The following is a 22,503-nucleotide window of genomic DNA, read 5'->3' as shown; positions in this document are numbered from 1 at the left end:
GCTAAGGATAATGACTTCCAGCTCCATCCATGTCCCTGCAAAGTACCTGATTTCATTCCTTTTTATGGTTGCATTGTATCCCATAGTGTATATATATCACATTCTCTTTATCCAATCTATCATTGATGGGCATTTAGGTTGATTCCATGTCTTTTCTATTGTGACGAGTACTGCCATGAACATATGCATGCACATATCTTTATGATGGAATGATTTATATTCCTTTGGGTATATACCCAGCAGTAGGATTGCTGCGTTGAATGGTAGTCCTGTTTTTAGGTCTTCGTGGAATTGCCACACTACTTCCTACAATGGTTGAACTAATTGACACTCCCACCAGCTGTATATAAGCATTCCCTTTTCTCCACAACCTCACCGGTATCTGTTATTTTTAACTTTTTAAAAGTAACCATTCTGACTGGTGTGAGGTGGTACCTCATTATAGTTTTGATTTGCATTTCTTTAATGATCAATGATATTGAGCTTTTTCTCATATGCTTGTTGGCCACATTGATAAGAGCAGATATTACACTTGATCTTAGCCAAAAGGCTGTGAAGCAATGGGACTCATTTTTTTACAGAACATCTTGTCGGTGTAGGATGCTGGGAGCTATGCCTTGGGAAATGCTGGCAGAGTACTTTGAGATGTATATCTGTCACTATGACCTGAAGGTGTCATGGTACCAGTGTGCCTACATAGGCCAGCGGACTGGAAGACCAGAGATGAGGAATGGGTCTGATGCCGTGAAGGAGACCTCCAAGGCTGTCTGTCCTGCTGCTGCTGTTTATTGTGACCTGGGAGAAGTACAGGAGAGACCACTTTATGTCCTTGATCTCTGCATGGCCCCTGAGTTTCACTGTGGTGTCTCCTTGTCTCCCATATTCTGGCGAGGCAGCTACCGTGGTGTGGTAGAAAGGCCGTTGCTCTGGGAATAGAAGACCATCACTAAGCAGTGCTGAGATCTTGGCGAATCAGCAGACTTCTCTTGCTTAGCTTTCCTCGCTTCTACAAAGAGGATGGGATGAGACCAAGGGTTTCACACTAAGTTCTTTGAGGCCTTGGTGGCACTCTGGAGATAACAGGGAGGCTATTGTTAGGGGTATGATTCAAGGGAGGAGCTCCTGCCCACTCTTCCCCATTTCAACAGAGTATCTCTATTTTTATCCATTTTAAATATTAGGGTTCTGTGAGTATCAGCAAGCATTATTGGTTGCAAACTATAGAATCAGACTTCCCTAGCCAGAGAAAGGAAACTAATTAAAAGGACAGTAGAGGTAGAGAGAGTTATTCAAAGATTCAATAAGATGCTGGAGGACCAGGCTTGGGGTTGGAGGAAACAATGCCAAGAAAGTTCTGAAAGGCTGGATTGGGAACCCCAGCAGGTGGGCATGCTGCCATCATGCAGGCTGTCTTCCAGCCAGGCCATTAGTCTTGGCTTTCTTGTTAAGACTGAATCTAGGGAGAAGGCTTTCAGTGGGCTGAGCCTGCCTCTGGGGCAGGAAGAGAAGCCACTACCTCTTGGACTTTCAAAGTGGGCAGTGGTCACCCAAAAATCCTTCCAACCAAGACCTCACACAGAGACATGAGGTGTTTTTCTAAGAAGTAAACCAGGTTCTCTAGGAAAAAGGAGTAGATGATCAACAGTCCCAAATAACAAATATTCACTCTCTGCATATGATTTTATTGGCAGAAGAGTTCTATTGTACATTCATTTGGAAGGCATCAGGCTAAGGGCCCTTCCCACATGACAACTAGAGAAATTCATCCCATTCAGCTGTTCAGCCTCCAGCCAGGAGAGGAGGGGACAGGAACTCTCTGGCTTCTTGACCACAGAACTGCCCCACGTGCCACTGTAAGCCCCACTTCTCCTGACAGCTGGTGGGGAGACAGCAGGAAGACCACTGTCTTGGCTTGGGTTCTCCCAAGAAAGCAGAGCTACAGAACAAAGGCTTGCATGCAGGTAGTTTATGTTGTCCCCACAGAGTGGGGACAGGGCAGGAAAGAAAGCAATGCAGGATACGTTATTGAGCCCATCATCACTGTGGACCATGGAGCTCAGGGCTGCCAGGACCCTCTGAGAAGCCACATAGAAGAGTCCTAAGAATTGTCTAGCTGAAGAACAGAGAGGGAAGGAATTGTATACTGGCTCCTGCCCTCCATGGGTCAAAGATTACCCATGGTGTGTTGGGTTTGGGTAGGCAGCAGAACAGCAGAGTGTGCTCCTGCATGGAATGGCAGCCGGGAATCCCCAGGGTGAAAAGTGAGAGATGTGGGCACACGTGATGGCTGCAGCATCGGCTGGAGGCAAAGCGTGGGTGGGGAGGGTGGAGGGCAGGGCACCAGGGGTGTTCAGTGCAGCAACCCCTTGGCTACTTTCCTCTGCCTTATCCCTCTTTGAGGGACACAGGCACATGATGTGCCTGATATTCAGGTCGCAGGGGGCTTCTGCACAGTTTGCCTGTTGGCTGGCGGGCATTCCAGCCAGTGAGGAAGCGGTCACCTTTGACTCCACACAGCATGGCATCTCTCAGAGTTTGGGGACCGACATTTCATCAGGGATCTCACCCTGCTTCCCAGTGTCTCTCCCTTCGAGTCTGTACATTCATCCAAAGGCAGTCTGTATTCCAAGGGGGAAATCTGCCTCCTGCTTACCCTACAAGCTGGCTCTGCCCCAAGGGTGAGGTTTAGTGTGCTGCAGCCAAGGACTTGCAGTCAGCGGGGACAGAAAGGGAGCCTGTGCCGTGCTCGGGCCAGGGCAATGGAGGCTTGAGCAGGCGAGGTCCTGGCTTTTGTGCAGGCTGCCTATAGAAAGGGGGAGTAAGCTTGCCAGTGAGCCTGGCTGGGCCTTGGCCAACCAATTTGTTGCTTGAATTGCAGTATCTGAGGCCTGCAAACGGGCCTCACTAGAGGCTTGAGATATTTTTATGAGTTTTTATTTTTAACATCCATTTGCCTCTGGCTCCCTTGCCAGTTGACATAGGTCAGACTCTCTTGTGACATGACTGTTCACAGTCCCAAAGGCCCAAGACTTGCACTGTAACCCCTCAGTGGAAGAGATTGCTATGGTTATGATTTTATTTTCAATAAGTGTTCATGAATGATCTATTCCACTTACCAACACTTATCAGATCCCAGGCACTGTGCTAAGGACTTAACATACCTTCTCTCATTTTCCCCTACATAATTCCCTACTCATCCTTCGGATCTTAATTGTCCCTTCCTTGGGGGATATCTTCCTTGACTCGTTTCACCCCTGCTGCCCCCATCCCCTTATTATGTGCTCTGATTGCACCACGACCCTTCTGTTTGTGGTACCTGTCTATCTCTGTTGACATTTTACTTTTATTTGTGTCGTTTTTTGATTCATGTCTGTCTCCCACACTGGAAGAAAACTCGGTGGCCCATGCTCACCACCACATCCCACACCTAACACAGTGCCTGCCTGGCACATGGGAGACACTCACTAAAATGCATATTGAAAGAAATAATGATGGACTATCCTTCTCAGAACCCTACGGGGTACATTTTACACTGAGGCTCAGAGAGGTTAAACAGGCGGCCCAGGGTCACACAGCTGGTAAAGGTAGAGGTAAGATTTAAATGTGTGTTCATCTGGCCTCAAAACCAGGACTTCACTGATGTGCTCTGCAGCCTTCTAGCATCCCTGCCTGGTTCCACCTGTGAAGGGCAGAGGGACCTGCCCCAATCTCTGGCCCTCTTGTTTCACCTCCTGCCTCTCTCACTAGGGTCCTGACTTCCGCCCTCTGACCCTTCCAGCTGCGAATCCTGCCCCTTGCAAATGCGTCTGTTGCCATTCGGCAGTCTCTTGGCTGGCAGTGCAGGTCTCCATCTGCTGTGATGGCATGGTGCCTGCTCACAAGATGGCATGCTATTTTTACCCAGCTTAGGTGCCAAGCCAGCCAGATGTTTCTCAGCAGCGAAAGGAGGTTGAGCATTGCTAGGGTGTGGAGGGATGCTTCCAAATGTCAGCTCCTCGGGGGCGCTGAGGGGAAGTGGCTCTGGGACGGGCAAAAGAAGCGCTTTGCCTGGAAGTGGACACCTCCAAGAAGTGTCATTCCTGGCACCTGTCTGGGGCTCCAGCAGTGTGCCAGGAACTGGCTGCTGGTTCTGAACTCATGCTGGGCTGGGATGAGTCTGCCACAGGGAGAAAATGCTCTGGGTCAGTGTTCCCAGTGAGTGCACATGCTTCTTCCTCCCACTGCGGCCCTGGAGTCTCTGGACCCAGATGGTGACACCTGGAGGGCTTCCATGACTGAACTGGCTGCTTGGAAAATTCCAGGTTTGGCTGGCGGCTCTGGTCTGGAGGAACCGGAGGAGCTGACCGGATCAGGCTGAGTCCAGGCATTTGCTGTGATCATTTTCCCTCAGAGCACATGGAGCCAGAGGTCTGGCGATCCTAATCCCTGCTCTCTCCTTCCTGTAGGGGGTGACCCTCAGTTGAGAAATACCCCCCAAATGATAGTTAGAAGCAGGGGTGTGCAGCATGGCCCCGCTGGCCCAGCTCCCTGTTTTCCTAACTTCTCCACTCCTGTGTGACCTTGAGCAAGTCACATCCTCTCTGAACCTCAGTTTCCTCATCTGTAAAATGTCCAGAGCCCCTCCCGCCAGATCTGGAAGTCTTTGTTGCAGTGAGTTGTAGGGAATCACAGTTGTTGCCAAGCTTTGCTGACGTTTTCCCAAAACCAGCCATCCTCAGACCTGCCGTGGGGGACAAGCAAACTGCTCTTCTGCCCTGATGTGTTCAAGTCCCATATCTAGATGCGAATCCCATTTCCTCCCCCAAGGAAACATTTCAGAAACCTCAGACCCCCTACAAGAGGCTGCCTCCAAGTCCAGGCTTCCGGACAAAAGACCCCCTTCTCCATGAAGGATGGGAGTGCATGTGGAGAGAGAGGAAATGCTTGCAGCTGTGGCAACCCAGCTGAGACAATCAGACTTCAGGGAGGGGTTTCTGAGGCCTAATTGAACACACCAGGCTGGCAGTGCTGGGTATGGCCTAGGAGATGTCAGTCCTGGATAGGCCAGGAGGCCAGGGCTTCTCAAACTTGAATGTGCATCTGAGCCCCCTGTGCATCTCATTCCAAGGCAGATGATTCAGTCTGTGCAGGTGGGGCCCTTGTGTCTTATGTGGTGGGCAGAATAACAGCCCCTCAAAGATTTCACTTCCTAATCCCCAGGACCTGTGAATATGCTAGCTTACACGGTAAAGGGAAGTTAAGGTTGCAGATGGAATTGAGGTAGCTGAGTGGCTGACTTTGAGATGGGGAGATTATCCTGGATTATGCAGGTGGGCCTGGTGGAATCACTGGGTGCTTACGTGGAGGAGAGGGAGGCAGGAAGAGAGGTCAGAGTGAGAAGGACTCAACCTGCTCTTGCTGGCCTTGAAAGTGGAGGAAGGAAGTCACGAGCCAAGGGATGCAGGCAGCCTCTAGGCGCCGGGGAGAGCGAGGAGGTGGATTCTCCCCCAGAGCCTCCAGGATTGCAAATTTGAGATCCTGCCAACACCTTGATTTTTGCCGAGACCCTTTTCAGCCTTCTGAACTACAGAACTTTAAAAGAACACATTCATGTCGTTTGGAGCCACTAAGTTGGTGGTAATTTGTGACAGCAACAATGAGAAAACTCCTACAATCCACATTTCTGCCGAGCTTCCTGGTGGTGCTTCCAGGACACACTGTGAGTAACAAAGCTTCAGGCTTCTTGAGGGTGGGGCCTCCTCCTAGGCCAGGTGAGGACCTGGATGTGGGAGAAGGCTGTTCAGTGGCTTCCGTGAAAGCTGGCTTTTGACACTGTTTTGTCTCTGTCCCCTCGTTTCTCCCCTTGCATAGATTATTTGAGGTTTCTTGGTTGTTTCTTACTATGTTCCAGGTCAGGAGTTCCTGGTTTGTGGGCTGGGTGTACTTGGGGAGTTACTGTAAAGGCCTCTGTTCTCCTGATGAGCACTGTCTGTTACCCAAACAAATGAGACCACCTCATGTATGCATTTCTTTGTTTCAAATGAATGCAGGTGCCACGAATAGGACCCTACTGGTGGGGGGTGGTTTAGAAAAAAGGCTCTGTCCTTTGGCTGAAATCTAAGTTCTGTGAGCACCCAGGTGTCCCTGTGTAATCTGGACCCTCCCTCCTCCTCCCAGCCCACCTTGCTCTTTTCCTTTAATCACACACAAAGCTCCAGTCCCAGTGGCTTCTTCCATCCTTGAACATGGGTCCTTCCTGCTTTGACAGACTCAGGGGCCTCCTCTTCATTCTCTGGACTTGGGTTAAGAAATGCCTTATCAGAGGGGCCTTCTCTGACCACCCTGAGAGAGAATGGTTCACCTGATACTCTTTCTTAGTGTTCCGGGTTAGTGTCCTTTGTGGCATTTATTACAGTTTGTGGCTGTGTATTTATTTGAGGGCTTTGCCCATGGCCTGTCTATCCCTTTGGATTAAGCTCAACGAGGGCAGGGCCTCAGCATTTTATGTCCACCCATGCCTGACACATTCAGCACGTGTCATGTGCTTAATACAAATTTGTTGACCAGGGAATGAATGAATGAATGAATGTATATCTAAGCCCTCATGAGGAGAATTCCAGAGTTTGTCTTCTTTCCTTGATGCTCTGAGCCTCCCTCTGGACCGCTTCTGATCTGTCTCCTAGACTGCTTATCCTTCTCATAAAATAGGAGCCCTGTTGTTGACAAAATCGGTCCCTGCTTCCCTTAACATTTCCCTCCACCTTTTTTGTGTCTCCTCCCCATCTCCATTGTTTATCTCTGCCACAAGGAGCATGGTCTTTGCTGCTCTCTTCTCCGTTTGATTGGTTGCCTCCTAAAGGAAAAAAAAAAAGACACATCCTTGGTGCCTGGACATCCTTTCTCCCATTTTAATTGTGAGTCAGTAGGGTTTTTGTATGGGATGGAGCTGAATACTGGTATTTACTTTTGTTTTATTCCCAGAGTTTGTCTTGTTCATGTGAGTACTGGCAGCTGCCAGAAGAAATACTCTGTTTCTGGTCTCCCATCTTGGTGGGGGATGTGCAGGCTGAGAACACAGGAGCTGACTTCTACTGTACCAGCTGAGAGTGCAGGCTAGACTGCAAGAAGCACCTCCTTGCTGATGGAGTGTTGAGAGAGCAAGATGCTTCCCCAGGCTGCCAGGGAGCAGTTGTTCCTGGAGAGGTTTGGGAGAGACATGACCCTGCTGTGTGGGGCTGGAGGCAGGGAGTGGACAAGATCCAGGCACGAAGAGCTGGGGTAATGGCTGACTTGAGTTTACTCTTTTTTTTTTTTTTTTTTTTTTTGAGATGGAGTCTTGCTCTCTCGCCCAGGCTGGAGTTGGAGTGCAGTGGTGCGAACTGGCTCACTGCAACCTCTGCCTCCTGGGTTCAAGCGATTCTCCTGCCTCAGTTCCCGAGTAGCTGGGACTACAGGAGTGTACCACCACACCTGGCTAATTTTTGTAGTTTTGATGGAGACACTCTTTCACCATGTTGGCCAGGCTGGTCTCAAACTCCTGACCTCAGGTGATCCCAAAATGCTGGGATTTTATCACCTAGACCATGGTGCCTCGGCCTCCCAAAGTGCTGGGATTACAGGCATGAGCCACTGTGCCCGGCCAAGTTTACTCTTTATACTTTTCTTTATTGGTGACATTTTCTACCATGAGTCGGAATTATTAAAAATCTCAAATCTGTGGAGATGAGAAAAAGGAAACTGAGAGAGGTTTAACTTGTTCAAGGTCATACATCCAGAAGAGTGAACTCAAGTCTGTCAGACACCAAATCTCAAATATTTCTTGCCGCCTAGCACTTCCTCTTGTGCACCTGAAAACTTTCCACCATGCTCTACAGGTATTTGTGTATATACGTTAATTCTTAAAAAGAGATATTTAGATAGATGTGACTTGGTGGATCTAGGACTGCTTCCTGGAGGAGGTGCAGTGTTTGCATGTGTGTAAAGGCTGTGTAGTGCCTATTTGAAATTTGTCTTCTCAGCATCCATCCCTCCTGCTTCCAGCATTAAGGCCTAATTTGGTTGGTGGCAGGGTAGATGCACCCTTCACCCATTTTCAGTCCTTCTTGTCTGGGTAGGGCTCTAAGCCCAGCTCCACGGGTGGCATATAGGGCCTGAGCCTAAGTCAATCGGTGCATCCCATCCCTCTGGCCATAGTGATTGGTTCAAGGATAGGGATAGATCCTAAGCAGGTTCAATCAGAGCACAACTCAAGACTTTTGAGGGAGTTGCCAGAAAATGTTTTATTTCTATCCAGCTGGAACTAAACTTGGGAAGATGTGAGGTTGGCAGTTTGGTAGCCATATTTTCAACATAAGAGAAGACTCTGGAGTGGAAGGCCAAGCAGGAAGATGGATAAAAATTAGTCCTAATGTCACAGTTTTATCCTTGATCCAGCCATGCCTGAAGCTGGACTTACCTTTAAATTTTTCAGCTATATGAATCCATAAATTCTCTTTTTGCTTGCTTAAGTCTGCTTGAGTTGGTTTTTCTGTCACTTTTAATGGTAAGACCTCTGGTTGATACAGACAAGGAAGAAATGGCAGCACATTGTAGGTTGGGGACAGCAGTACAGAGAAAAGCACATGGTTACCAGGGAAGTGTGAGCATGAGGAAGTCTCGTATCTCATCTAGCCCACCATGTATATCCAGCTGGAGAAAAAAATGAATAGAATACATTGTCTTAGAATATAGTAAGACAGGAAAAGCCTTGCCCCACAAAAGGATGAAGAGTATGATGCTGTTTGGCCAGAGGCTTAGTGTCTTGGAGCGTTAATTGGTGTTTTGTTGGGGAAGGGGTTGTGTGGTGCAACAAATTTGAGGAACATGGGAACAAACAAAGCTATAAAGCATTTGCTACCAGACCTTTTGAAGCCTTTACAATGCTAAGATGTATTGTGAGCTCCGAGAAGGAGAAAGAGAATGTGTATGTTTCTAGAGCTTATTTTTTTTGGATCATCTCCTAGGACCAGCATTGCAAAGAATACACTTTGAGAAACTTTGGCTTAAAGAGTAGTTACTGTTCAGGCTGCAAAGGAGCCGCTTTCCTGGCTGAAAAACTCCCCAAAGGCATGAGCAGTGATCTAGAACTATGGGCAAGATTGAAGTGACATTCAGGAAAGGAAGGTGGCTCTTGATTCAAGGGCCCCAGAAATACTTCCTGTCCTTCAATCTCCCTCTGGTCAGCTGGCAAATTCCTCTGAGTAGAGTCTAGATCTGGGCTTGGAGCAACAGCTTCCAGAAATTTCTGTTGAAGTACAAACACAGAGCTGCTTGCTTGGTGGCAATATCTAGTCTGCATTCATTCATGTATTCATTCAACACCTACTGAGTTGAATTATTGAGTACCTGCCATATGCCAGGTACTGGTCTAGGTGGTAAGGATCCATCAGTCAATCAGACAGAAGTTCCTGCCCCTGTGGAGCTTCAACTCTAGCAGATGGAGGCAGTTAGGAAAGTACGTATTCATGTAGATAGTACGCTCTGTGATTAAGTGCTAAGATCAATAGCCCTGGCCAGGGAGATTGGGAGTGCCAGAGAAAGGATGTTAAGCAGGGCTCCCAGGGTGAGCTTCATGGAGAAAGAGATATTGGAACAAATCCTTGGAGGAGGGAGCCATGAGGCCATCTGAGAAGGGATGTTCTAGGCACCATGAGGCCATCTGAGGAGAAATGTTCTAGGCAGGGAAATGCCAGAGTGAGAGCCCTACCGAGGGTGGGAGATGGGAGCAAAGGAGTGCCTGCCTGGTGGAGGAACAGCAAGAATTTCAGTGCATCTAGACCCAGTGATCAAGGGAGAGAGGAAGTGATGTTCAGCAAGGTAACTGTGAGGCTAGGTCCCAGAGAACCTCACAGGACTTTGGTTTTCATGCTGAGCAGTGTGTAAGAGCCATTGCGGGGTTTGAGTAGAGGCACAAGAGGACTTGACTTAGATTTTTAAAGGATGGCTCTGGCTGCTTTGAGATGCAAGTGCAATGGCCAAGGGTGAGAGCTGGAAGACCAGGCAGCAAGCTTTGCAATTTTCCAAGAAAGAGATGACGGCTTGACCCAGGGCCTTGTATGAGTGTGGGGAGCAGTAGATGTATGCTGGATGTATTTTGAAGGTGAAACCAACAGGATGTTCAGACAGATAGGATGTGAGGAGTGAGAGAAAGTTTGAATGAAGAATAACTCTTGGCGCATAGAACCGGAGGGATGGAATTGTCGACAATTCATGGAGATGGCTAGGCCTGCACTGTGTCTAAAAAAACCAAACCAAACCAAAACAAAAAACAGTAAGACGATGTTTAAAAATTGAAAGATTCAACTTTTTTATTTTAATTCACATTTACAGCCGCTCTTGAACAATGGAAAGATCTGGTAAAACTGGGCTCATCTTCTGCCTGACTCCGGTGGCCTGGAGAGGGCTGGAGCTCCTCCCTAGATGGACAGGTGCTCTCCAGTTTCTTCCTTTAACTCTCCAGCCTGGCCCCTTAGGGGTTTGGGTGGGAGAACTTAAGGATCGGTAATAAATAGCACAGTGGTTCTTAAACTTAAGTGTGCATCAGCATCACCAGAGGGCTGCCTAAAACAGCTGCTGGGCTTGTGATTCAAGAGGTCTGAGGTTACGCCTGAGAAACTTTGATCCTTACAAGTTCCCAGGTGACACTGATACTGCTGTCTAGGACCCATACTTTGAGAAGCTCTGAAGAGGCATGTTCTCCCATTGGCACCGCTAATCACATGCTTGCAGACAAGGTTCCTCCATGAGCTGGGAATGGCCTACAAGATGGATGCATTTTGATGGTGATGGGAGAGGAGAGTGACAGCTCAGATGTGTGGACATCTAATCAGTCATGAGGTATTTGAGCACTGGGGTTGCTTCAAGGTTTGTCAGGGCTGCTAAAGGCAAACTTGGCTTGCTTTCTGGTTTTTGGCAGAAGCTGGCTCTTCTGGGTCAGGGTCACTAGCAACTGGGGCAGGGAGCCAAGGCCCCAGGGGGAACCAGCAAGACCCTAGTGGGAGACAGTCTCTTCCCAAGAATCTAAGGGAAGGATGAACAATTCTCTGCAGCCTGCCCAAACTGCTTGCATAAGCTTTCTTATTTACTTCAATTAAGCTCCAGGCTCATTATGCAGCCACAGTGCTCACCCTTCCTCAGGGAGAAGCAGAAATCACATTTCCATCTGCTTCTCCAGCTTGGAGAGCCCCAAGCATGGGGACAGTGGCCACTCCAGGGCTGGCCTCCTGGTTACTCCAAACATGGGAGGCTGGAGAAGAATTCTGGAGCCTCTTTAAGCCGTTCAAAGTAAAGGTTGTGGATCTGGCCTGTGTTGAGGGCAGCAGTGTGAGAGCAGGATAAGCCACTTTTTCTTTTCTTGACAAAGAAAATATTTCTCTGTACATCTGGTTTGTGTTTTCCTTTAGGGTTCTGCCAGAAACAATTGTGAAAACAGAATGCAGCCCAAGATCGAAAGAATCTATCCATTCCTCTGGAATTCTCCATCTGTCCTGTTGGACCCCATGTTAAGATTTGAGGAATTCCTCAATGTGAAGTCACTGGGCTTTTAAAAATATTGCAGGCAGAGTCTTTGTTTGGTTTGCCAGTACAGTTTCTCACCTTCAAATGTTGGCTTCAGGCCCTTCGTCCACCTAGGATGCCCTCCCCATTCCTACCTTCTATGATTCAGCCCACTCATTCACATATCAAGGATTTATTACACTTCTCTGTGTCAGACTCAGGGAGACGTTCTGGGGACAGATCTGTGGTGAGCTGAACAGTTGCCACCATAGTGAAACTCACCCCGTGGGAGGGGTGGATAACAGACACACATCCTCTTACCAATTAAAAGAATTACTAGTGATGTTTCCTAGCAGAGATTCTCTAATGTCTGTGGACCTGTTATTTTCCATTTCTCGTTGACCACAGATAGATACGTGGTCCTGTTGTGCATGATTTGTGTGTACATTTCACTCATGGACAACACAAGTTTGAACCATGTGGGTCCACTTACACCCAGATTTTTTTTTTTTTTTTTTGGTAACAACAGTTGGCCCTCTATATGGGCAGTTTCCACATTTGCAACCAAACATGGATTGAAAATACAGAATTTGCAGGATGTGAAACCCACATATATGGAGGGCAAAGTTTTCATATCCTTGGATTCCTTAGGGCTGACTGCAGGACTTAAGTATGCATGGATTTTGGTATACGTGGGGGTTCTGGAACCAATCTTCCACAGATACTGAGGGACAACTGGAGTTTGTACCATGTGAGTTGGGCAATATTTGAGCTGGTCTAAATCCTGTTCCAGGAGAGAAGTCCCCTGATCACTTGCTTAGATGTCACAGTGATGTCAAGCTGCAACAAAAGTTTCTCAGTACTCAAATTCTGCATCTTGACAAGAACACATAATAATCTGTTGGTGGCCCAGCAACTGGTCCACACTTTGAGTGGCACTTTATCAACGACAGGAGAGTGTGTTAGGAGAGAGAATACTGGGGGCTGGCAACCAGCGAAGGATGCTTGAATTGACACCTGAAAGATGAGTAGAGGCAACCAAGGTGGGATGTAGAGGGATCTGCGTTCCTGGGAAAGGAACAGCATATGCCACAGCCCAGAACTGGAAAGAGCTTGGCCTGTTGAGGAATGAAAAGATCACCAGAGGTGGGGGAATGTGTATTAAAACTGAGAGTTGGTTAGAGATGTAATGCAAGGCCGGGCGTGGTGGCTCACTCCTGTGATCCCAGCACTTTGGGAGGCCGAGGTGGGCGGATCACGAGGTCAGGAGATCAAGACCATCCCGTCTCTACTAAAAAAAAAAATACAAAAAATGAGCCAGGAGTGGTGGTGGGTGCCTGTAGTCCCAGCTACTTAGGAGGCTGAGGCAGGAGAATGGCGTGAACCCGGGAGACAGAGCATGCAGTGAGCTGAGATCACACCACTGCACTCTAGCCTGGGTGACGGAGCAAGACAAAAAAAAGAAAGAAAGAAAGAAATGAAATGCAGAGCGATGGAAGGGCATGGCGGCGGGGGAGAGTGATCTGCTCCCATTTTCATTTTGAGAAGGTTCCTCTGGTTGTGATCAGACACCCTTGTGGGTCAGTGTTTCAGGGTAAGGGTTGGCACTAGTGGAAGAGGGAAGAGGTGTTGGGAGCTATTATACAGACTTGGGTGTATAGTAGTCTGCTGGGACTGCCATGCCATGAATAAAGTACCATACACTGGGTGGCTCAGAGTAGCATAAATTTACTGTCTTAGAGTTCTGGAGGCTAGAAGTCTGAGATCAAGGTTACTGAAGGACTGATACCTTCTGAGGGCCGTGGGGGACAATCGGTTCCACGCCTCTCTCCCAGCTCTGAGTGGCTTGCTGGCAGTCTTTGGTGTTCTTTGGCTTCTGCTGCATCACTCTGATCTCTGCCATCATCTTCACATGGCATTTCTTCCTGTGTGTGTCTCTCTGTGTCCAAAATTTTTCCTTTATATAAGAACACAGTCGTGCTGAATTAGGGGCCCACTCTAATGACCTCATTTTTACTTGATCACCTGTAAAGAAAGATCCTATCTCCAAAGAAGAGCACATTCACAGTTCCTAGGGGTTGGAACTTCAACACCTTTTTGGAGGATGCACTTTGACCCATAACAGGGTGAGAAAGTAGTTACTTACATCGAGTTGGTGGCAGAGGTAAGACAACAAATGAGATGGATCCACAAGATATTTTAAAGTTGAACTTAACAGGACTGGGTGACTGGCTGGTTGTGTGGAGAGGAGAGAAAAGTCTTAGAGCTATGCTTCCCAAACTTTAGCGTGAGCTCACTTGGGGATTGCTATGGTGTGAATGCTAGTGTCCCCCTATAATTCACATCTTGGAATCTAATACCCAATGTGATAGTGTTAAGATGGTGGGCCTTTGGGAAGTGACTGAGTCACGAGGGATCCACTCTCATGAATGGGATTGGTGCTCTTATTTAAAAAAAAAAAAAAAAAAAAAAAGCTCAAGTGCCAGGCACGGTGGCTCAAGCCTGTGAATCCCAGCACTTTGGGAGGCCGAGATGGGCAGATCACTTGAGGTCAGGAGTTCGAGACCCACCTGGCCAACGTGGTGAAACCCCATCTCTATTAAAAATACAAAAATTAGCCTGGCACGGTGGTAGGTGCCTGTAATCCCAGCTACTCAGGAGGCTGAGGCACAAGAATTGCTTAAACCCAGGAGGTGGAGGTTGCAGTGAGCTGAGATTGCGCCACTGCACTCCAGCCTGGGTGACAGAGCAAGACTCTATCTCAAAAAAAAAAAAAAAAAAAAAAAAAAGACTCAGGTGTGCTCTGTGCCCCTTCCACCATGTGAGGGTGCAGCAACAAAGCACCATCTATGAAGCAGAGACCAGGTCCTCATCAGACACCAAATTGCTGGTGCTTTGATGTTGGGCATTTCAGCTTCTAGAACTGTGAGCAACACATTTCTGTTGTTAATAAATTACCCAGTGTAAGGTACTTTGTTCCAGCAGCTTGAACAGATTGACAGGGATTTTTGTTAAAGTGCAGATTGCGATTCAGGAGGTCTGGGCCAGAGCTTGAAGTTCTGCCTTTCTAATAAGCTGATACTCCCAGTCCGTGAGCCCTTTCAGTAACAAGAACACAGAGTCTCACTGAGCAGTATGGTAGTCAGTAAGCACACGTGACTATTAAGCATTTGAAATATGGCTGGTCTAAACTAAGATGTGCTGTAAGTGTAAAATACATACTGGGTTTCAAAGACTTAGCATAAAAAACATCATAAAATATCAAATTTATTCTTTTTTAAAATTATTGCATTAATACTATTTTGAACTATGCAGGGGTCAGGTAAAATATATGACTAAAATTAATTTCACCTGTTTCTTTTTATTTTTGGTGTGGCTACTAAAAAATTTGAAGTTACGTATGTGGCTCGCATTATAGTTCACATAATGTGTCCATTGGACAGCGCTGGCTTACAGGGTTGATAGTTGATTGGCTGAAATACCTCCTCCTTCTGAAAGCTTCTTGACTACTCCAGCTGAAGATGTTTCCCATAGGCATTTCTTTTTCAAAAACCATTTACATGTCACTTTGCATCTCTTGCCTTGCTCTGTAGTTTTTTTGGGTCTGTGTCAGTTTGCAGCTAGGTTTTAGAGCCTCTCAAGGGCAGACACCCTCTAGTTCTGTCTCTCCCACAGCTACCCCGCTAAGCCTGTCATTCTCTTCATAATGCAACGATTGTTGACAAAGCAAATTCCAGTGAGTCAGGTTCCTCTGTTGGCCATGCAGTTGCTTCTGGAGGGAGTTTGGCCGAGTGTTGCACTGCAGAGGCCAGAGCGGAATTTTGTTCCCTGGACCTGGTTAATGAGGTTTGGCAGAACCGCTGCTCACAGGCTGAAGGAACGCCATTCCCTGGACAAAGGGAGGAAGGCAGAGGAACTGGGGACCTGTGAGGGAAGAATTTCCATGGGCCACCATTCCTTAGGTGGCAGGGTCATTGCATTCAAAAGCCTAGGCAAGTGGATGGTTTTCTCTCTCCTGCTTCTCTCTTTCCTGTGGTCCCATAGGCCCAGAGTGTTGTTCCAAGGGAAGAGGCCCAGTCATCTCTTTCTCTCTCCTCAATCCCATTTCTTCCTTTCTTTCACCTAGGAATTGGGCGCTCTCTCTCTCTCTGTCTCTGGCTGCACTTCACCAGCTAAGGAGTTGCACTGGCTTCTGCTCTCCTCTCTTGCTCACCCACATTGTGAGGTAAGATCTGAGATGCAGGTTTGCTTCAGGGAATCTTGAGGGCAGGGTTCTCCAAATGCAGACCCTGAGATGGAGTTTGGGGTGCAAGATGTTTATTAGGGATCAAGTCTTCTGAAGGGAAAGGAAAGGCAACAGGATCAGGCAAGGGGAGAAGTCAGAGTGTAGCACAAGCCTGACAAAGCCCCAGGCTCAGCCAGCCAGCAGGGGCAGGGAATAGGGAGTGGGCATCGCCTGTCACTGTCCCCATGCTGGGCTGAAATGGCCTGGTCTTTATACCCTGCCTTACACAATGACTAGGTGTGAGCTGCCTGGATGAAGCAAGACCTCGGGTCAGGACTTCTGCAGCTGAGGCTGCCTCTGAAGGAGCTGACAGTTGAGGCTGCAGCTGTCCACATCCCCACAAGGCCCTTCTCTAAAGAGTGGCCTCTGCATGTACCAGAGAATCTACAGCAAGGGCTTGGGTAGAAGTAGCTTACTTGGGAGGTGATCCTAATGATACAGGAGGGGGCAGGAAAGTGCTGGTTAGAGAAGGGTGGGGTGCTAGTGAAGGCTCCACCCAAGAGCCTGTGCCCATGGACATAAGTGAGGACAAGCACTCCTGTTTTTGTGCCCAAATGTTGCGTTTTCCAAGACCACTCTGGCCTTCCACACCCCCAATACTGTGCCCATATAAACCCAAGAGACCTTAAGTGGACACACACACAAGTGTCTGGATGACAAGAGGAGCAGAGGAGCGGAAGAGCACACCGGCAGACACCAGCAGATGCTGGCAGGCCATCCATGGTGGGGCGACATGGATTTCAGCTGGGGGCGGTCGGAGGAAAGTCTGACTGCTGGGAGGTCCAACTCCAGGAGACCACCTTCCCACTCCATCCTCTTTCTGGCTCCCCATCCATCTGCTGAGAGCTACTCCCACCACTCAATAAAACCTTGCACCCATCCTCCAAGCCCACATGTGATCTGATTTTTCTGGTACATTTGGCCAAGACCTGGGATACAGAAAGCCCTCTGTCCTTGTGATAAGGCAGAGGGTCTAACTGAGTTGATTAACATGAGCCACCTGCGGATGGCAAAGCTGAAAGAATGCACTGTGACACCCACCCATTGGGGCTTGGGGAGCTGTAAACAACCCTAGACACTGCTGTTGGGATGGAGCTCAAAAACACTCCCCATGACCTGCCCATCTGCATGCTCCTCCTAGGGGTTTGGACAACGGAGCACAGAAGAAGGGAGCCAAAGCCCTGTGGCACACACGCCCTGCCAGGGGGATAAGGGAACTTCTCCCACTTCACTAACAGGCACAGTGAGGGAGTGAGGGAGTGAGGAAGTGAAGAGGGAAGGGAGGGTATCAATACAGAGTGAGTTAATGAGCAGGTGACTGCTGGCAGCCACGGGCTCAATCCCATGGGGGACCTCTGGGACACCGCATAGGACACAGCACTGAGCAGTGAGGAAGCTGAGGCACAGATCCACCAACTCCACCTCGCTCCCTGTTCCAGAGATGGCCTTAGGCAGAGATGGGGAAGCCTCTTAGGGCTTCTGCCTCTGGGGGCCTCTGGGGTGGGGCCCTGCTGCAGACCTGACAATAGTTAGGTCCAGTCGCTTAGGAAGAAGCAGTTCTTCATGTGCAATGACCTAGTTTACCAGCATTCTTTGCTTTGAGGGGTGGAGCCCCTGCCTGCTTTAGCCCACATTTTCCTGCTGTTCTTGAGAAGGCATCTTTCTCAGAGCCTCATGAAGTGGAGGGTCAGCAGCATCGGCAGGATTTAAGAATGCGTCACATCCAGCTCGATCTTTGCATCTGATAGATCCCTGATCCCAGTCAGCATTTCAGCAGGCAGATGAAAGAACAGGAGAGCCTGGAGGACAGGCATTTGGTCTGCCTCAGCTCCTCACATACAGCACGTGTTCAATCAGTTTCTGCGACTGTTAAATTCTAAAGAAGAGGCAAGAGGAGGGAAGACGGGCATACAGTAGGGAGGAACCAGACTACGTCCTTCAAGCACCACTCATTACCAAGCCTTCATCCAGCCCCTTAGGCTAAGGTCCTGGTAAGTGTCCCAGCCCAGAGGTGAGGAGTGACTGAAGCCCTGTCATCCTGCCATTGTGAAACAGCCTGTGTTTATCAAATGCTTGCTGTGGGTGTGTCTCAGTGCTGTTGCTCTATGTCTTCAGCAGCCGCATTGCCATTTGAAAGATGAGGAAATGACGCCCAGGGAGGAGGATGAGCTCGTCCAAGGTTGGACAGCAGAGGTGGGATTTGAACCCAGATCTAGCTGATGTCAAAGCCAGGGATCCAGCCACCCAGGCTATATTTTGGAGAGGAGGCAGATAGGAGATGAGGAAGAAGTTTGGGGCCAAGGGATGAAGAGAGGAGACGGGGGCTGGGGAGCAACAAGGTGCTTCTCTCAAGAGCCTTGTGTTGCCAGAACTTAGTCCAGTGTTTCTGGCCAAGCTGTGAGCTCATATCATGTGAAGATTAGAAGCCAAGGCCAGTGAGGGCCATGTTGGTCGCTGACTGAGATGAATCCACTGTGGGTCAAAGGACCTATTGTTAGTGAGGGGCACACGAGTCATGAGCCTGGCAGACTGGCCAATGCTTCTAGCTGTTCTCCTCTTGAAAGAATTCCTTCTACTCTGGGGAGGAGATAAAGGGTCCTTGGTGAAGGAGGAAGTCCTCTCAGAGACCCCAGCCCTCTGTCCCCTGGTACTCCTCAGCTCCTGCCCCTTGCCCTGCAACCCCCCTGATGGGGAACACAACTTCTTTCTCACTCCTCACAACCAGAGTCTGGAACTGGAAATTGTGTTGTCTGTCTGACTCCCAAGGCTTCCCACAGTTCAGCCAGCCTCATTAAAAGAGGGGAACTGAGGTAAAGTGAAATAAAGCCCTCTCCATAAATGTTTCATTTTTATGAGGCCATTAGCACACTAATCTTCTATGGGGTTCTGCCAGCACCTCATATGCACAAGATTCTCAGCCAGATCCCAGGAAAGGGGCCAAGATGCAGGAACGAGTTCTTCCCTTCCCCTGATTTCTGTAAGTGTGTGAGTTGGGGAACTGAGATGTGATTGGGAGAGTGAAGGAAGGAGACAGGGCTACTGAAGGAAGTGGTGCTGTTGTGCAGGGAGTGAGGCAATGGGAAACTCCTGGGGCAGACAAGGCCCAAGGAGTTGGCACCAGAGCTATGTTCTGAGTGGGAGAGCCTGCCGGATTGCACTCTTCATGCAAAGCTGCCAGGGCTGGCTGGCACGCAAGACCCTGCTGTGGACAGATGGGCAGTGACCCAGGAAAATGGGTAGAGGAGAAGGGAGCAAAAGTGGCATTTATTGAGCATTTACTAGGGCCAGACCATTTATATTCATATCTCATTTAAGCTTCACAACAATGCTGTGAAGGATTAGCAGAGGTAGTAAAATAATAGCAGTAATAGAAGTAATGGTAGTAATAGAAATAACTATCATACTTCCTTAGTAAGCTAGGACGTGATAAGTATTTACCATGTTCCTAGCACTGTGGTGTTCCTTTGATATGCATTTAATTGATGAGTTTTTCCCAGGACCCCATGAGAGGATTCTCTGGGTTTTTCAAATAAACCCAGAACAACCAATGAACCCGAGTGCACTCTGCTTTCCTATGACAGCTCCAATAGTGCAGCATTTTAGAGAGGAGAAAACTGAGGTGTTACAAGTTTAAATGCCTTGTCCAATGCTCCACAGGACAACCAGGGTTTGAAGTGAGGACACCTGACTGGGTGCAGAGTCCCATCATATCCACGCTGCCTACTCATTTAGAGGAGGCGCTGCCTCATTAAAAGCTGGCACTATCACACTGCTGTTATAAACATCACTGACCCTGTGGTGCTGGGGTTAGCAAATATTTCCTGTAAAGGGCCAGATATTAAAGAGTTGAGACTTGAGGGCTGCACGGTCTACTGCACTCTGCCTTGTGTACCAAGAACAGCCGTGGGCAACATAAAAGTAAACAGGTATAGCAATATCCAATAAAACTTCATTTATGAAAGCAGGTGGCCAACATGTAGGGTTGCCAAATCCAATATTTTATTTGGTAAATCTGGCAACCTTAGGTGAGCCTGATCTGACTGTGGGTCATGGTTTTCCAGCTTTTCATCTAGTGAGTGTCTGTGGTTTTTTTTTTTTGTTTGTTTTTTGTTTGGCAATTTACAACTGTTCCCCTAGTACCCACAAAACATCAATAAAAAAAGAATTATCCTCACTTGACAGATATGGAAACTGAGGCTCAGAGGGATTAAGGAACTTGCCCAATTACATTCAAGTGCAGAACTAGATTTTGAATAGGCGACAGGTGTATTTGACTCTGCAGCCTCAAGCAGTGGATTGCACTTAAACGACTTGAGACTCTTATACAAATAGCCAAAACTCCCAGCTACCTCATGAAATTTAGATAGAAAGGAAAGACCCTCCCTGCTTCTGCCCTGATTCTTCTACCTCTGAAGCCAGGCTTCTATGTGATTTCACCTAGATTAATGGGGAAAGAGAGGCAGAGGATGAGGAGAATGCAGGGGGACTCCATACTTCCTGGTGACAGCTCTGAGCACTTGGCCTAGTTGCAACTTCTTTGTAGAGCATGTGCCAATAATTATTTATTTCTCTTCTCAGCTGACTTTGTGGACTCCAACAAGGCTAACACAGCAGAAGAATTACTAGGGGCTCAAGAACTCTGAAGCTAAATGAGTCTAGGGCAGTGGTTTTCAACTGAGGGGAGAGAGGGTGACCTTGCCCCCCAGGAGACATTGGCAATGTCTGGAGACATTTTTGGTTGTCACAGCTCAGGGTAGTATGGTACTAGCATCTCATGAGTAGAGTCCAGGCGTGCTACTCAACATCCTACAATGCACAGGACAGCTCTGCATAACAAGGAATTATTTGGCAAAGATGTTAATAATGCTGAGGTTGAGAAATCCTGGTCTACAGTGAAGCCATTGATGTAATGGTTCTGCTTAGGATGTACTTGCTCCCTGTCTTAGTCCGTTTGTGCTGCTATAACAAAGTAATATAGGATAGGTAATTTAATGATAGAAATTTATTGCTCACACTTCTGGAGGCTTGGAAGTATAAATTAAGGCACCAACAGGCTTGGTGTCTGGTGATAGCTCTCTGCTTCCAAGATGGCACCCTGCGTACTGCTTCCTCCAGAAGGAAGAATGCTGTGTCCTCACATGGTGGAAGAGATGCAAGAAACAGATTTGCCCTCTCCAACTATTTCACAAGGCACTAATCTTATCCATCATGACCTAATCACTTCCTAAAGGCGGTGATTTAACAGTATTACCACCTTTAGGAAGTGATTAGATCATGATGGATAAGATCAGTTAATAGCATCACCTTGATGATTTAGTTTCAACATGTGAAACTTGGGGGATGCATGCCCACCACAGCACCCCTCTCCTTTGGTTCTAGCTCCTCTGCATCATATTCCTTCCCTACTTTTTGGAGGTAGGAGGTATGGGAGCTTGACCAGTGAACGTTCTTCAGGGCAAGGACCCCTAGTTGTTCCCTCCTTCTTCCCTGTTCTCTACAAAGGGTACCTTTCCCTCCTCACCAGAAACTTCACCTCTATTTGCCAAACTTGATGTCTCAATCAGAGTCTAGGTAGAAATACCCCTTCAGGTATTTACAACACAGGGAATTGAATATGGAGAATTGGGGGAGGTAAGAAGGCAAGGGATAGACCATGCCACACTTAGGCTATAGAGACTAGGGAAGGAAGTGGGGTTATGTCACCAGATTCCAGTGGCCAGGGTCACCTAGAACTCAGGGTCCACAGTGGGCTGTGCAGTGGCAACTGGAGCATGGAGAAAATGTTGCTGCAGAATGGATGGATGCGCAGGGAGAAATCCTCTGGCTTCTCTCTTCGTCCTGCCTCTGATTTCCCACCAATACCTCCAGTTGAACAAAAGCAGCTAGAAGGGAGCTCACCCAGGAACATGGGACATGCAGCCCCCAGAGTTAGCTTCCTTGACATACGAAGCAGAGCTAGGGGAGGGTGGGAAATGAATGTGAGGACAACAGGCCCAGGACTGGCCTACTTACTTCTCTTCCTAGAAGGAAGAAGTGAAGGAATTCAGGTTGTGCATAGGGACCCTGGGCTGCCTTTAGACTTTCTGGAAAGAGGGAGCTTGAATTAAGAACTGAAGTGATCTAAGAGTCCCCAAAGTCTTCTCAGTGAGGACCCAGAGTATGAACCTTTTGTATGTCTTTGTTCAGAAAGAACCTGGAAGGCATTACAGATGCTTGAGTCAGCCTCCAATGAAGAGTTCTCAAAGTAGCAAGATCACCTGCATCAGAATCCGCCGGGGGCTGTTCATCATTCCAATTCCAGGGCCCCAGTTCTAGAATCAGAGTCTCTGAGGGAGGAAGAAGAGGAGATCAGGAATCAGCCTTTCAACAAAATTCCTCAGAAGTAATTCTCTACTCTGCAATTGGAAAACCACTGCTGAAAGGTCCTGCTCATGTTAGCACTGTTTTGGGGGACCTCTTTCCTCCAAATTTCCCATTTTGTTGATGAGCTATGTCATTGCCATTCTCTGTTTTGTAACAGTTTTCTTCAAGTGTGGGAGGATTTCCTGTGGTATGTTAAACTGATAAACTAGATTCTTTAAAAAAGAGGAAAATCAGCTGTTGTTTTTCTTTTCCCCCTTGAATGAATTGTACTACGTGTGTATGTGTGGAGGTGGGCACACAGAGGCAGGGAGAATAGCCTAACATCTCAAGAGAGTCAATTT

At 48.0% G+C, this 22,503-nt stretch overlaps 1 pseudogene; it reads right to left on the bottom strand.

Moving 5' to 3' along the window:
• Nucleotides 1-426: 426 nt before the first annotated feature.
• LOC126949583 (uncharacterized) lies at nucleotides 427-562 on the bottom strand (annotated as a pseudogene).
• Nucleotides 563-22,503: the final 21,941 nt, after the last annotated feature.

This window comes from Macaca thibetana, chromosome 2 (assembly GCF_024542745.1).
Source record: "Macaca thibetana thibetana isolate TM-01 chromosome 2, ASM2454274v1, whole genome shotgun sequence".
Classification (NCBI taxonomy): domain Eukaryota; kingdom Metazoa; phylum Chordata; class Mammalia; order Primates; family Cercopithecidae; genus Macaca; species Macaca thibetana.
Note: the sequence above shows the minus strand (reverse complement) of the source record. Positions and strands in the feature narration are given on the sequence as shown.